This window comes from Phalacrocorax carbo, chromosome 11, assembly GCF_963921805.1.
Source record: "Phalacrocorax carbo chromosome 11, bPhaCar2.1, whole genome shotgun sequence".
Lineage (NCBI taxonomy): Eukaryota > Metazoa > Chordata > Aves > Suliformes > Phalacrocoracidae > Phalacrocorax > Phalacrocorax carbo.
The window spans coordinates 6,763,451-6,777,849 of record NC_087523.1 but is presented as its reverse complement, the minus strand read 5'-3'; the positions used below and the strand labels follow the sequence as shown (position 1 = coordinate 6,777,849).

The window sequence follows — 14,399 nt, the reverse complement described above, 5'->3', positions numbered from 1 at the left end:
TGTTCCGTTCAATTGGACTAGTGACAATTGGCAGCTGAGTAGGAGTCACTGCAATAAATCTAGCGGGACAGGATTCAAAATATAGTCCTTTACTGTGAATGCTTTATCAATTTCTCCATAGTTAGATGTAATGCTGAAATAAAACTAATCTTTGTAACCTTGCATTAGAAGCATACAGAAACTGCTGTTGTCACCATTTAGTCTTGGTAATGCCCATGTAGTCAGAGTCTGATGTGGCCAGAACTTTCACATGAGTCTGTTCAGGTCTTTTCTTATATGAAGCTCTTCAAAGATCAAAAAGTTTTTAAAATTAAAAAGACAGATTAGAGTAAACATTGAATTACCCAACTCTTTAAATACATTATATAGGTGAGAGTGAGCACAACTGGAAAACATTTATAAATGTGTCTCTCTGTCCCTGCTTCCTCTCCTACATCCTTCCAGGACAGGTCCTTGCTCCAGGCCTGGTTTCAGTCAGTTTGTTCGTTTTAGGAATAGTGGCAAACCGCACACGGCCTGGTCTCGTCATGGGGAAGTTTTGCCTTGTCCCTGCTGAGAAGTGTGTTTTTTCCCCTTCCATTCCCAGGAAGGGGAAGGCATGGTCCCTTCTCAAGCTGCAGGTTCTCAGCACCATTCTGTGACATGAGAGGGGACCTTTTCACAGTGAGGACAGTCACCACAGGAATAATCTCCCCAGGGAAGGGGTTGACTCGGCCACATTGGACACTTTCAAGAGTTGTCTGGACAGGGTGCTGGGCCGTCTTGTCTAGACTGGGCTCTGCCTAGAAAGGTTTCACTAGATGATCCCTGAGGTCCCTCCCAGCCTGGGATTCGGTGACTTTCTTCCCCAGTGCACCGCATAGTTTCTGGCATCTTATTATTCAGTTGTCCCCTGGCAACAGCTGTAGCACTAGAGGCCTGCCTCTATGTCCTTCTTTTCTTGGAACATAACACAGACACTCAGGACAAACAGAACTGGTTTAGTCCATTTTAACATTAACATCCATCTGCTGTTGAAAAATAAGCAGTGGACAGATCAATATGTAATGGATGACAGTGCTCAGATATGGGAGATGCATTTTAAATTTTTTTTAAAAATTGAAACTAACGTGACATATTAGACAAACAGTGAAGTAAGATGAATCATTTTTTCTTCTAAGAGGAAAAGATATTGTCAACAGGGAGAGCCTGGCCTAGCTGCATAGTAGGTTTGAACCAGCAAGAGAAGAGACAAATTCATCAGGGTGTGTTTTGGCAGAGTGATGAAATAAATAAAAAACCATACTGGGTGGGAATACTATTTTCTGTTACAAATGGTTTGACAAAGTCTTAGGTTTTTGGCGAGCTTAATACATAATCCCGAAACTGAGACATTCTTGGCAAAGAACATGCTTCAACTTCTGTCTTTTTAGAAGACGCTATTCCTCTCAAAGCTGATTTTAGTTTGGTGTGATGTTAGGAGCAAGGCTTTTCAGCAGTACAGGCACAATTTGGTTGTTCTGGGAGGAGAGGGTCAGGTGCATAAAAGCTCTGCTGTGGAAGTAAAAGGGTGAGAAATGGCAAAGCGGGGTAGAGAACTGCAAGGGAAGAAGAAAAAGCTGCTGAGAGTGAAATTTCCATTTTGCTGCCATGCACAAATTGAGTGCTGGTTCTGCTGCTAGAAGGGAGTCCTCTTTTTCCGTCAGTAGTGGCTGCCCTTACAGCACCCTGAGCCTTCCCTGTTAGCAGCAGCAGCTGCCAGCCTGACACTCCAGTGCTCCGATTTGGAAAAGGAGCCCTTTACTCTCGCTACACAGCAGCAGTCTGTGCCCTAAGACATTTAATATCATTGCTCTCACCAGAGGTTTAATGTAGAAGAGTACAGGGGCTTCGTCTTGACCTATGGAAGGACCAAGGCTTGGCCTGAGTCTCAAGTTCGTTACGCAACCACATGAGAGACTTTATTCCAGTTTCCTGTTTCATCACCAACACTTGTCACTTCTCTATTACGGAGGCTCACTTGAAACATGCTCACCTATTCTCAGCTGTGAACAGCACCTAGGGAGTAATAGGACTGAACTCCATAGCAGTTGTGTGTGATTTGTAACATTTAAGAGTGATACATAATGACTTAATAACTGTGCGTGATAGCGCACAAAATGACAGAATTAATGATAGCTGCGTGTTTATTAGCAGCTTATTATTTAATTGCTATATTAGGCTTTTAGTAGTGTGTTGCTTAATCAATAAATATTGTGGTTATTGAATTAGTTATGCCTTTGGCCTGCAATTAAAGAGGAAGAGTCAGAGCCATAAATAGCGCCATATGTTGCTTGGGCTTAAGCTAGCCTCAGGAAGGATGCAGATCTCCATACAGATCCCTCAAGAAGAGTGTAGGTCTCTAAAACAAATGCACGTGCTGGTAATAAGCAAGATTAAAAACAGTGTATTTGTTCAACTCTCCGAAGAATTTCAAGAATCATGTTTTCATAGTGGTAAGTGGGAACTCACTGGGGAAAGTATATGTTCCTGTTCTAGAGAATACAATATTTGTATACTGATGTTAATGTAGCAAATGTTCTCAAGTCACAACAATGAAGAATTGCATTTGCACTGTTGTCTCAACTTTGCATCAGTATCTTGGCACGTCACACAGATACTTTGAGCACAGGCTAATAGTTTTCTACTTTTAGTCCAAGTCAAGGTTAAAGAGCAAATCCTTAACACAAATGTTTCATATCAAATTGACTTGCTTCATTCTGGTAAATCTGAGAATAAACAAATTCTAGCACTAGCAACGCCTGTAAATATTTTGTTTGAAAGCATTCACATAAACAGAAAAAATAGGGCTGAAGGAAACTTGAGAGGTCTTCTAATCCATTGAAGAGTCTCATAAATTTTTCTCAGCTTAAACATCTCTAGTGAAATAGTTTCCAGAATTGCATTAAGTGGCATGATCCAGTTCTTCACTAACTTACAGTGAAAGAGAATTGCCTACTTCTGCTTCATTTCCCTGGCAGCAGTGAGAAGTCACCAGTCTTGTCCTATTCAGTGGATATGGAAGTTATGTTCTCCTTTTACCTTTCCTGTAGCTTTTCTTATAGTTTGAAGTTTATTAACATGTATTTTCAATGTAAAGACTTTTCTTCTTTTCCCCACCAAAAACATTTTCTGAAGCTCTTAGTTTTGTTGCTGTGCTTGTGAGGATCTTACGTATATGCAGATCCTGGCGCTACTGGGGAAGGTGGAAGGATTGCCTCATGTTTTGCATATGATGTTCCTGTTTATATCTGCTAGTATTCAAACATTTTAAGTGGTTTGTGTTGGTGATTTTTTGTATTAATTTCTGCTCAACTAAACTAGCTCTCATTTTGAATTAGTTCTTTTGATTATTCTTACTGGAGTGTAATAGTCTATCCAATTTTTGAAGTGCAGTCTACTCCTCCTGCAGCACTTCTCCCATCCATGCAGTCCAGAGCTAAGCCCTTTTTTGTGAAATGATGCAACTTGGGTGCTTACCTGTAAGTTGTAACCACTTCTCTGGAAGTGTTAAGAGTAAAGATTGAATGTATTGTATCTAAACAAAGGGAAGTTGAAAAAGACTATGAAAGGTACAAGTGTCCTCAGTGTGCTTTCTAGGAGGAAAGAAGGCATTATAAATAGGCTGATGTATTGTACGACTATTACGTCATCCTAGAAGGGTTGGGGGATTACAATAGGAAGCTGATGGATATGTATAAGGTTCTGAGAAGTGTTTTTTGTCTTTTTAAGATTGGTGCAAGTCGAAAACTTGCTGAGCAACAATATTTAGAAATAAGGGCGATTGGACTGGCAGGAGTGTAGCTAGCCTGTTCAATAATAAAAGGATAATCTGTCATTCTTTGCGGTACACAAAGCAATAATCTGTTGTTCAGATTGATTAAATGCCTCAGCTCTGCTTTGATTATTAATCAATCTCTAAAACATCTTTTGTGAGTATAATACCAAGTAGTAGAGATTAGGGCTAGTAGTGACAGTGATACTAACAGAAAGGCGGGGGAGTCCTTTTTCCCATGATGTGAAAAAAGCTGAACTGAGGTGGGGTGGGGTTTTTTTTTGGACAAGGCTTTCTGTTGATCTACAGTTGAGGGGCTTGACTGCAGTGTCAAGATGCAGAGCTCTAAAAGGGGGGCTAAAGGGTGAGTTTGCACAAATCACAGTGATTTTGATCTCCGATACGCAAATGTAGGAAGTGGCATTGACTTGACAGAGAAAGAGTGTGAAATATGAGGATTAAGAAATCTGGAAGCTCCTGGCTAGGAAAAAAAACCTGACTAGTTACCTTTTGGAAACATGCTTTTGTCCGGTTCTTTGCAGGAATAACTTGTTTCATTGCTTACTCAGACCCAAGCTTATCTGAACCGTGGGCTAGCCTAAGCTTTCAACCTTGGTGCTTTTTAAGTTATGAGGAAGGAAAAAAACCCTTCCAATGTATTTTGCACCCTATGCCTGGGGTTATGCAATTGCCAAAGTGGGTTTTTTCAGTAAGTTATACAGGTATTTTTTTACTTGAAAAACAGGGCAAAAAGCCAAAGGTTAAATTGTCCAAACAGCTCACTACTCTCTGAAAGGGAGAATTTGGAGCTTTTTTTCCCCCCTCCATTCTTGACTTCATTAAGAAGTTCAAACATACCTGTTTTACTGAAATTTGTTAATCAAACTTTATAAAATGCAGAATTGCTTAAGACCCTGAGCCTTTGAGTTGGCCCTCCTTTGAGTCCAGAGCTGGACCTAATGACTTCCAGAGGTCCCTTTCAAATGATCTTATTCCTGGGACTCAGTGATTCAATGATATGATGTGAAATAAAAAATATTTGGGATGTTAACCTTTAAAAAGATTTGGTGGAACTGATGAGAGTTATTGAGTTGATATTTATTTATTTTTCTCTTTTGGAGGGCTTCCTTTCACTGACACTGAGGAATCCTTGTATCATGAGTTTCTCCATCATCCTGTCTTCCCATCTGAATCCTGCAGCACTTGGAGGAAATAAATGGTTCTCCATGATGGGAATAACTGTAGTCTCAGCAGAGACTTGTAATCTCTGAGAATTTACAGATACACAACAGATGCGTATTTGGTTCCGTTCTTTTAGGGTTAAACTGAACACCCACAGGTGGTTTACAGAGGAGCAAAGGATACCGTTGTGAAAACTGATGTTAAATCTTTTGAAGAATTTTCATCTTTTGAGCAGTACTGACCTGTATGACTAATGATGCATTATGCTAAGAGTGTAAATTTCATTGCATTCTCAATCTTGGCTTCTTTCCAGTTGTGTTGTGTTTTAGGTTTGGGGTTTTTTTTGTGTGGGTTTTTTTTTGTTTTTAATGGTAGAATGAAATAATGAAGCTAGTGATAAAAGATGCCTATAAAAATTCTGGCAAATTTATTGCTAAACAACGTGGGATTATTTTTTTTTCCTACCCAGCTGGCCATTAGGCCTTTCCAACTGTCAGTGTCTCATGTAATCTCCTTTAATAGCAGCACATAATTAGCTTTATGCTGATCAGAGGCAATGGGGATGATGGTGGTAATATTAAAATACAAATATCAAAATCCCAAGGAAGATAACTTGAAGAGGCATATGTCTAAGCCAGCATTTACGACTTTTAGTCCTAAAGTCTGTAACTGTTGATTTATGCACATGAGCTTTGAACTATGGTATGGAAATTTATCAATTAAAAATCCACAGGAGTTCTGGAAGGACAGTACAGCTGTCTCTCCAAATGGTAATATGTCACTTTTTTTTCCCCCTGTGCAGTCCTCTTCTCACTTCAGATATTGAATGTCTCCTTACTTGTCTAGTTTCTTGTTTTAAAAAAGGTAATGAAAATTATAGTCTTGTCATTGCTCTGTTAGAAACAAATTGTCTCCATTTTTAATCTTAATCCAGAGTCCTGTATATACAATAGGTGTACTTCACAAAAGTGTTGCCTTAATGGCTATTACAGGATCACAGTTTTCTAGTGGTTTTGGGGTGTGTTTTTTAGGTGGTTTTGTTTTACTGCATGTATCTGATAAATTATTTACGTTTAAAATTATCTAAGTTGAATTGGTCCCAAACTCCAAAACTCCCCAGTAACTCTGCAGTGTCAAAGCTCCAAATGTATTTCATACTTCTGCTTCATGCAGGACTTGAATCTGAAGCTTTGCCCCTGCAAATATAATGTGGTAGGCATTGTTAGGAAGGCCACTGGACAGTGTTGATATTACTGCAACTAGGACTTCATCATAAAAGTATGAATGTCTTTTAATTATTTTAAAGAACAGCTGTTTTCCAGAAGTGTTCCGCCTTGTATATGAGGTTGGAAAAATTAGCTATTCCATCATAGAAGAGGTACCCAGCTAAGTAAGGGGCAGGATTTCAAACATTCCAGGCATATTGACTAGATCTAGCAAATTCTTTGGTTCATGTGTTCCCTGGATCCCAGACACCACCTCATGATGCATTCATTAAGTAGTCCATGTGCTGAACATCAACCTCTGTATTCTGCCCTACAGTCAGGCAGAATAAACTGAACAGAACTTCAAAAAAAGAAATACACCTTGACAAGTGAGAATTGTGTCTCCTGCATTAAGGTTCTTTAAAGCTGGAAGTGTCTTTGAATTTAGGCTTTCGGTTCTTCAATAAAAGATCACAGTTCCCTTTTTGTTCTTTGGCATTGTAATCCATTTGAGGATTCTGTCAACACCCCTTTCAAAAACTGCATAAACCTGTTAAGATTTGTAGGAGAAAAATCAATACAAGTTACCTTTTACCCATAACTTGAAGTTCACAGCCAGATCTTCCTCCAAGAAATGTTTCAGTTTTAGAAAAGAAAAAGCAGACATCTGTTTCTTTATGGTTCCCTATTGAAAGCAATTAGTATTACCACTGTAAGGAGTATTTTTGGCCTAGATTTTTGTTCAGGGATTATTTTGGTTGTCCACTACTTGTTCTAACTCACCAGAATGTAAGGACACATCTTAACTCCGACAAGACACATCTTAACTCTGACAAGACAGTGGGAGAGATACTGGGAGAGTAAGTGCAGCACTTGAAATGTCAACTAGATGGAAAGCACGTTGACTTCTCCCAAAGGAGATCTGTTAAGATTCATTGTAGGATCTATTCCTTACCTTCCTCCTTTAATTTCCTGCATCATTTAACCGGTGTTTTCTGTGGCAGAACTGCTCTGCAGATCAGTGCTTCCCTTTAAGTTTATTAATAAATAGTGGCTGCTTCTATACAAGGATTTTTGGCATGTAGTGGTGAATATAATCTCTCTGGGTTGCACGTACAAACTGAAGACAACTCCCAGACCTTTTAATAAGAAACAAAAACCTCTTGATGATGCATGGGAAACAGTTCAAATGACAGCTTCCCCTACACTCCCCACCACCATGGCCCACCAGGATAAACTTAGTTTAAAATTAAACTCTTTCCCTATTATGTTCATGTTTTCTGGCTTCTCTCTGGAACTTATTTCCTCCAGGCAAGCTTCCTCATACCTCAAACCACCTTTGGTCTAAGTGTCATTTCAGGGTATAGGGTAGGGGAATGCTACATTCTGAAGTAATTTGAAAAAATAAATAGAAATTATAATAATAATAATAAAAAATGCCAGAATACAAGAGTACAGGTGAGAATGTTTTATATAAAGCTGCAGTCTTAAAAAAATAGTACTAAATATTTTAAGCCATTTAAATATGTGGGCCAAGCTCTATATGCAAAGCTATTAAAATACCTTGAGGCCCTACGAAGACCGTAAAAGGACTTGCTTTTCAGTTAAATTTAACTGAGTTTAACTCTTAGTTCAACTACATCTATATTAAGAGAAACAGAACAAATTCAAGTGAGCATTAAGGTAAAGTTAAGCTGAAGGAAGAGGCAAATTTGGCCTAAATGAACCACCCAAACTGCTGCAAACTTCACTTTCAGTGCCTGCTGAACCACTCAACTTTCTGTGTCAGTAGACTTTCAAAGGATATTTTGAAGCCTGCTTGTACAGGATTTTGAAGCCATTCTAACCATTCTGTTATTTCCAATGATAGACTTCGTTTGTTTGTTTAAATGCTCAACTGTCAAATGAAAAGGTATGCCCAAAGTTACATCTTGAAAGCCTTGAAAATATCCCCAAGAGGTCAGCACAGATTGTCACCTTTAACATATAATTTGATGTATATCCCCTACAAGACCTGAATGAGAAGCAATAAATTGGATAACTTTTATCAATATGACTGATAACTTTTAATAGTATTTTTTGTCACCCCCTTGCTGATGTGCAATTCCATGTGGGGGATTTTTTGGTTATGTATTTGAAACTCTGTTACTCAAGTCATGTATGCTCATGGAATAGATTAATACAATGCTTTCTTTGTAAACACAATTGTTGAAGAGAGATGTGGAAGGTTCAGAATGTGGAATTATCAACAGTCTTCTCTCAGACAAGGAATTGTTTTGCAGAAAAACAGGAGAATTGCAGAGCTGAAGATGGACTGCCAGTAGTTTTGCTGATATTTGATCCTATGCTTTGTTTGGGGGTCATATTTACTGCCTGTAATTGCAGCCTGTTCCTTATCATTCCCTTCTTTCAGAAAATCCTCCATTTTCATTCAGCAGAAACCTTTCAGTAGTGTAGAGATGGTACAAAAAATTGTTATAATACAAGCATCCTTAGCACTAGTTTGATGCTTTCCAGCTTTGTTACATTAACAGCTCCTTAAGAAACAAAAACCCTGAATAAGATTTCAAAACTTCATTCTAGTCTCTTTACTGATGTCCTTGCCGTTATCCCTTACATATGCAAAGATGTTCTGCACAGATATTAGTTGGATCTTTTGAGGAAGACCAGCAGAATTTCCCCTTTTCAGCAAAACCAAATGGCTATAACTTAAGGCTATCCTAGATCCCTGTAAGAATATCAGCCATGGGAATTTCACCCTGAAGAATAAGGCCTCTAAGAACCTTTATGTTGTGGCTGTCCTACACTCGTACATTCTGCCATTGAAAGGAATCTGGAGGGATGTATGCCAAAGTGGTATGTGGTGCAAAAAGTGGGCTGAAAGTAATTAACATTTATATCAGTGAAAGTGAGAAGTATGTGTTTTGTGAGATGTACATGTTCTAAGAGAATATTGTTTTATTAATTCCTTTTGCCAACATTGCCTTAATGTAGCAGAGCTGATTTGTATTACCTCTTCTGTTGAGATTGGTTTGTTAGTAGTGGCTGCTTCTGTATTTTCAAGACATTGGTGGGTTAGTCTTGCTAGTACTGTTAGTACCTCTCCACTAAGCTGTTCTGAGACTGGAGGCTGCTCTGGCCTCCTGCTGGCAGAGAAGGTTATTTCCCAGCCATGCTGCTTAGAGTTCCCTTCAAGGGTTTATTTCAGGCACAGCCTAGAGGAGGAGTAGGCCAATCCACTGAAGAAACAAGCAAGCAAGCAAACTCTGCTGCCCTGCAATCTAAGTGGCATCGCTCTGCTTTGAAGTAAGGTGAAAGACCTGCTAGATAAGTTATTTGTCAGCTCTTTGAGCCACCTGGAAGTGGACCCTGTTCAAGTTTGTCAGTTAAGAAATAAACTCCTAGAGTGACTCTGAGCATCTTCACATTTTTCGTGATAGAGTGGAGTCAGCTTTTGTGCTGGTCCTTATTGGTTTCTCTGATCAATCCAGTTATTGGATGTTTAGAACTCCAAGTGGAGTAAAACTAGTGGAAGTACTAGCCAATACACTTTCTTTTGATAAGTAGTTAGTGACTACCAGGATTGGGGAGAGAGACAGAGAATTTCACTTTAGTGCCAAAGAAAATAAAGGCAGAAAGAGAGGTCCTTGAGGAACAAGCAGAGTACAGGAACATTATGGAGGTGGGTTAGAATAGAGAGCATTTGTTTATGTGCTGTTTGGAAGTTTGTGTCTCTGCTGATACATTAAAGCTATTTTGAAATGCTTTCACTGCTTCCATCCAACCCCTAAGAAGAGGGTGCCGATTCCCAAACTTAAATAGAGTATTAGTTATACAAAAAAGACATTACACATCAAAATACGGGAGTGTTGTGTATTAAGCCCAAGTGCAAGACATGAAATTTTATTGTAAAGTTATGAAACAAAACTAGTTTACAGGTTAAATCACTAATATGACTTTTTTATGATATTTATCAAAACTTACTTACACGTAGTAAAACAAAGAAACATGTTTGTTGAATGATTGAATTTCCTGCTGCTTCAGAAGTCCTTTTTGTTCCTCTTTGAGAGGTATTTACTTATTTTTTTCTTGCTCAGTCAGGTAGGAATCATAATTGATAATGTAAGATAACGATTTTAAATTCTGTTGATGCATCACTTAGAGGATGTAGTTGTTTGAAATCACTGTAAACAATCATTGCCGATAAAAGTAGAAGGAAGTAAAGACAAGGAAGAAAATAGATGTAAACATTAGTGGACCCCAGTAAGATTATTGATTTCTTTTGAATTGCTTGACAGATAAAATGGCGAAGCAAAATGTCCAACTTCGGAAACATCACTTGAAGAACATATGGGAATGTAGCAGGGGAGGAGGAAAATGATGAATGCTGCTTTGTTAGAGAGGAAAAAATTCAATCCTTCCACATGAAGTATTCATCCTTTTCCTTTTTGTTCTACAGCCATTAAGTAAGCATTTGATAAATGCCCATTTAGCTCTAGTAGGCAAAAATCATGTTTAAAGCCTTGGTTCATGGGCCATCTTTCAAAGCATTACACCTTCATAGTTAAAAACTTTATCAGGTTCTGTACAACTGTTTCATGTCTGAGGCTTCAAGCAATTCTCAGAAGAAAGCAGTGAGGAATTTCATTCTGAAGAGTAGCCGTGTTGCAAGGAGGGTATAATGCATATGCATTCACGTCAGCGCTGAACAGATTTCATAAAATTGCCGCTGGAGATACTGGTCTCGGAGGAGAAACACATTACTCCAAATACATATATTCAGAATAACAATGTAACTACCCTCTGAGGGCTTCTGCGATGTTACATGTAAACTGTGAATGTTATGCAAAGGTAGGAAGGGAGGAGAGACCACATACTCTGTAGCGTTAAGTCAGGTGCAGGCTGTGACACATATATGTAAAGATGTTTCAGATGGAAAAAGAAAGGATGTAAGCAAAAATGCTAAATGTATTTTTTCTGACTTTTAAAAAAAATGCAATCTTGCTGTTTTACAAAGAATTCCTGAGTTCTGTTTCTTTAAAAATCTGGTGAAAAATGAGATGCAGATGAGAGATGGACAGAGACTTTTGCTGGTAGGTGCCACCCTCTTTAATAATGCCTTCAGCCCCCCTACAAAACGCTCAGCTAGTCTGAATCTGTTTTGTAGGCTCTTGCTTCTTACCCTTATGTGCATTTGTATGCAAAGCACTATCCAGCAAAGTTCTACTTGTTTCTAAGTTAAATTACCATAGCAGATTTCCACATGTTTTTGGAAGGTGACAGAGACAGCAGTTCTGTTCTTGAGGCAGGTACTGTTTCGTGAAAGATCTTTACTATTTATTATATCTATCCCTGGTGGAAGATTGCAATTACTATCCTACTTCCAGCAACTCCTTGCCTGAATCATGACAGCTCTTAATTATGTGTGAAAGTAGAAGTTATATACAGAGAAGCTTCTTACAGAAAATTACCAAGGAGATATATTCAGGCTTAGAATGGTCTTCATCAGGGCTGTTCTTCCCATGGTTCTCATTCTCTTGTTTTTGCTTCAGGAGTTATGAAACTTTGCCTGACTTATGATACCAGAATTTTCATTGGGAAGGAATTTCCACTCCCTCCTTCCCAATGTTTCTCTTTTTTCTTTTTTTTTTTTTCTTTTTTTTTTTTCTTTTTTTTTTTTTTTTTTTTTTAGTCAGAGTTGGTCCTGTCTATGTTTCTTCCTTTAAGTAAGCCTTTTACAACCTCCTGCTGCATAGTCTACTGCTGAGCATACTGCTCAAGGAAACACCAAGAAATAGGTAGCAAGCTTTCCAATTTCTGATCAAGCTTAATATGTCAAATCTTATTCAGCTACTTAAACTTTATTACCCTTAAGTTATGAATGTTGCATTTTCCATTTAAGTACTTAGTGGCAAAGATTTATTAATGTCTCTACTTAGAGAAATGTATCACAATGGTAGTCGTGTCAGAGTTGATTTTCAAAATAATTTCAAGGCTGCAGAAGTTGACATTTCAAAGATGTCCTATTCCAAGTTGTACTACAACCAAGATTTTAAAGGATGTCCAGCTTCAAGACATCTCTTTATTTGAGATGAATAATGATAACTGAGCCAGGACGGATGTACAGCTTCCTGACCAAGAATAGGTAGGGTGTTTGGAACTCTGCCATTTAATATAGAAGGGTGAAATTCAAGTCAGTTGCCACAGAAAGAAAGCTGATGTCTGGTCTCTTTTATCCCACAGAAACATCCTGTTGGGCTGTTGTGACAGGACTTTAGCTCACAGTCCATTTTAAGAGATTTCTGTTTCTGTGAGAAGTTTGGACTTTATTGTATCAATGTTTCCAGAGAAACTGTTTTCTCTGAAAACTTCCAGGAAGTGCTCAATATTCTACAACAATTACGTTGTACTTATTATAGGTTTTTATTTCCTGCTCAGTCTCTCTTCATTCAGGATTATTCAATTATGGGTCGTCACTCTGATTTTTAATAAGCCTTTCTTAATTCATATTTCAACATGAGATTTATGATGGCTTGAAATAAGCCTCATTTATTGAAGGTAACCCTTTAGTCCCTTTAGACAGCACTAGGTAGGTTAAATTCTAAAATGCTAACAGTTTCAGGAAAGAGATGATCATTGGGGGTTGTAGTAGTAACTTGAACTTGTAGATTGACCATCATCAATGACCATTCTCTAATCAATGTGCTACAGGGAACAGCCATGTGTGCCTCGCTAGTTCATCTTTGTTTTCTGTTTCTGCTATTAAGCCATCAATATAAATGTCAATAAGGGAGCTGGCCACTTGTTGGAAAGCTTACATCCATAGGCAGGAGAGAGTGTTCCTGTAAAAAGACATTGGTCTCCCAGTAGCATTAAAAGTTGAGTTTCAGAAAGTCATGTAAGCATTTGTGAACTGCAGTTTTACCGCAGTAGGGCTAAGCATTACAGGGACAAGGTCATCCTGATGCCCTCAGTGGAAGGGAACGGCCCAGCTGCTTGGGGGACTAGAATTACAGGGCTTTTTTCTGCCTAATTAGCAATATTACTTTATATTTTGCACATCCTTTTGCATGCGTTAGGAAGAAGTCTGCAGGGAGCTCATTATGATACCAGCCTTATAGTTATAGGCTTGCAAAGCTGTAGCTTCAGGGGCATGGGAGGTGCCTTCACTTGAAGAAATTCTGCATCCAGACTGAAATGCTGCTGAAGACTTGTAGGAACTCTTCAGGGTGTCTCCTGTGGGGCATGCTTTATCCTGTCCTGCATGTTCCTGCAGAGAAGCTGTCCAGATGAATCTTCCTTGACATATTTTCACTTTGAGATAATGGCTGAGGGCAGAATTTTTCCTCATATGCCATCCGTTAATGAGTCTCTACCCAATGAATGGGTTTGTGAAGAAAAAGGAGCCAATGAAACCTTGCCTTGGCCTGATTTTTCAGAGCCCAGTGTTGTTCCTGTGACTGGTGTATTTTAGAAGTAAAATTTAGTGTGAGGACTTTTTATTTTTCCTTCCCTCTTTGGTAGAGAGAGGGTGAAACATGACAGAATCACCTTCCCAGCACACAACTATGCTAACACGCTCAGAACTGTGTTGCTGAGAATCTCTAAAGAAGAGATATAGGGCAAGAGGTTATGACAACCCTTTGAGGACAATAACATGAACAGTTGTTGCAAGAATGTCTATCCGAATCGAAATTCTTTCACTTATCTTTGAGCTTTCCTCTTCTGAGGACTGGATCCTTAAATCAAAGAAGATGACACAGCATACCTCATGGAATTATTCTGTATAACCAAGTTAAACAGTTAAAACTGAAGAAAGTATTGTGTCATTATTTTCTGGCCACCGTGGAACTATGCTGGCAGCTGTTCCTCACTGAGTGTGTATATCCTTACCCAGTGAGGATCACAGAGGATGTTTCTATATGAAGTCCCAAATGCTAGAGCTGATCAGCACTTTAAGGTTTATAAAAAGATGTAATCAGAGCATCACGTACTTTCACCAGTTGTCAAACTGCGCCTTTCTTCCTCTCGCCACCATCAGATAAATTATTTTGGATTTTTATAATCATTTTTGGGCACTACACACCTGGCATCACCCCATTACCCTGTGGAATAAGTCACTTCCTAAGAAAAGTGATCACAGACATAAAATGGTGTTATCGATTTACCTTTTACTTATCGATTTACCTTTTACTGAAACACACAGAACCCAGAATAAC

General features: G+C 38.6%; 1 long non-coding RNA gene across 2 annotated transcripts in view; it reads left to right on the top strand.

Moving 5' to 3' along the window:
• LOC135315338 (uncharacterized) overlaps window positions 1-14,399 on the top strand; it is a 123,906-nt gene that overhangs the window by 83,198 nt on the left and 26,309 nt on the right. The window lies entirely within an intron of this gene.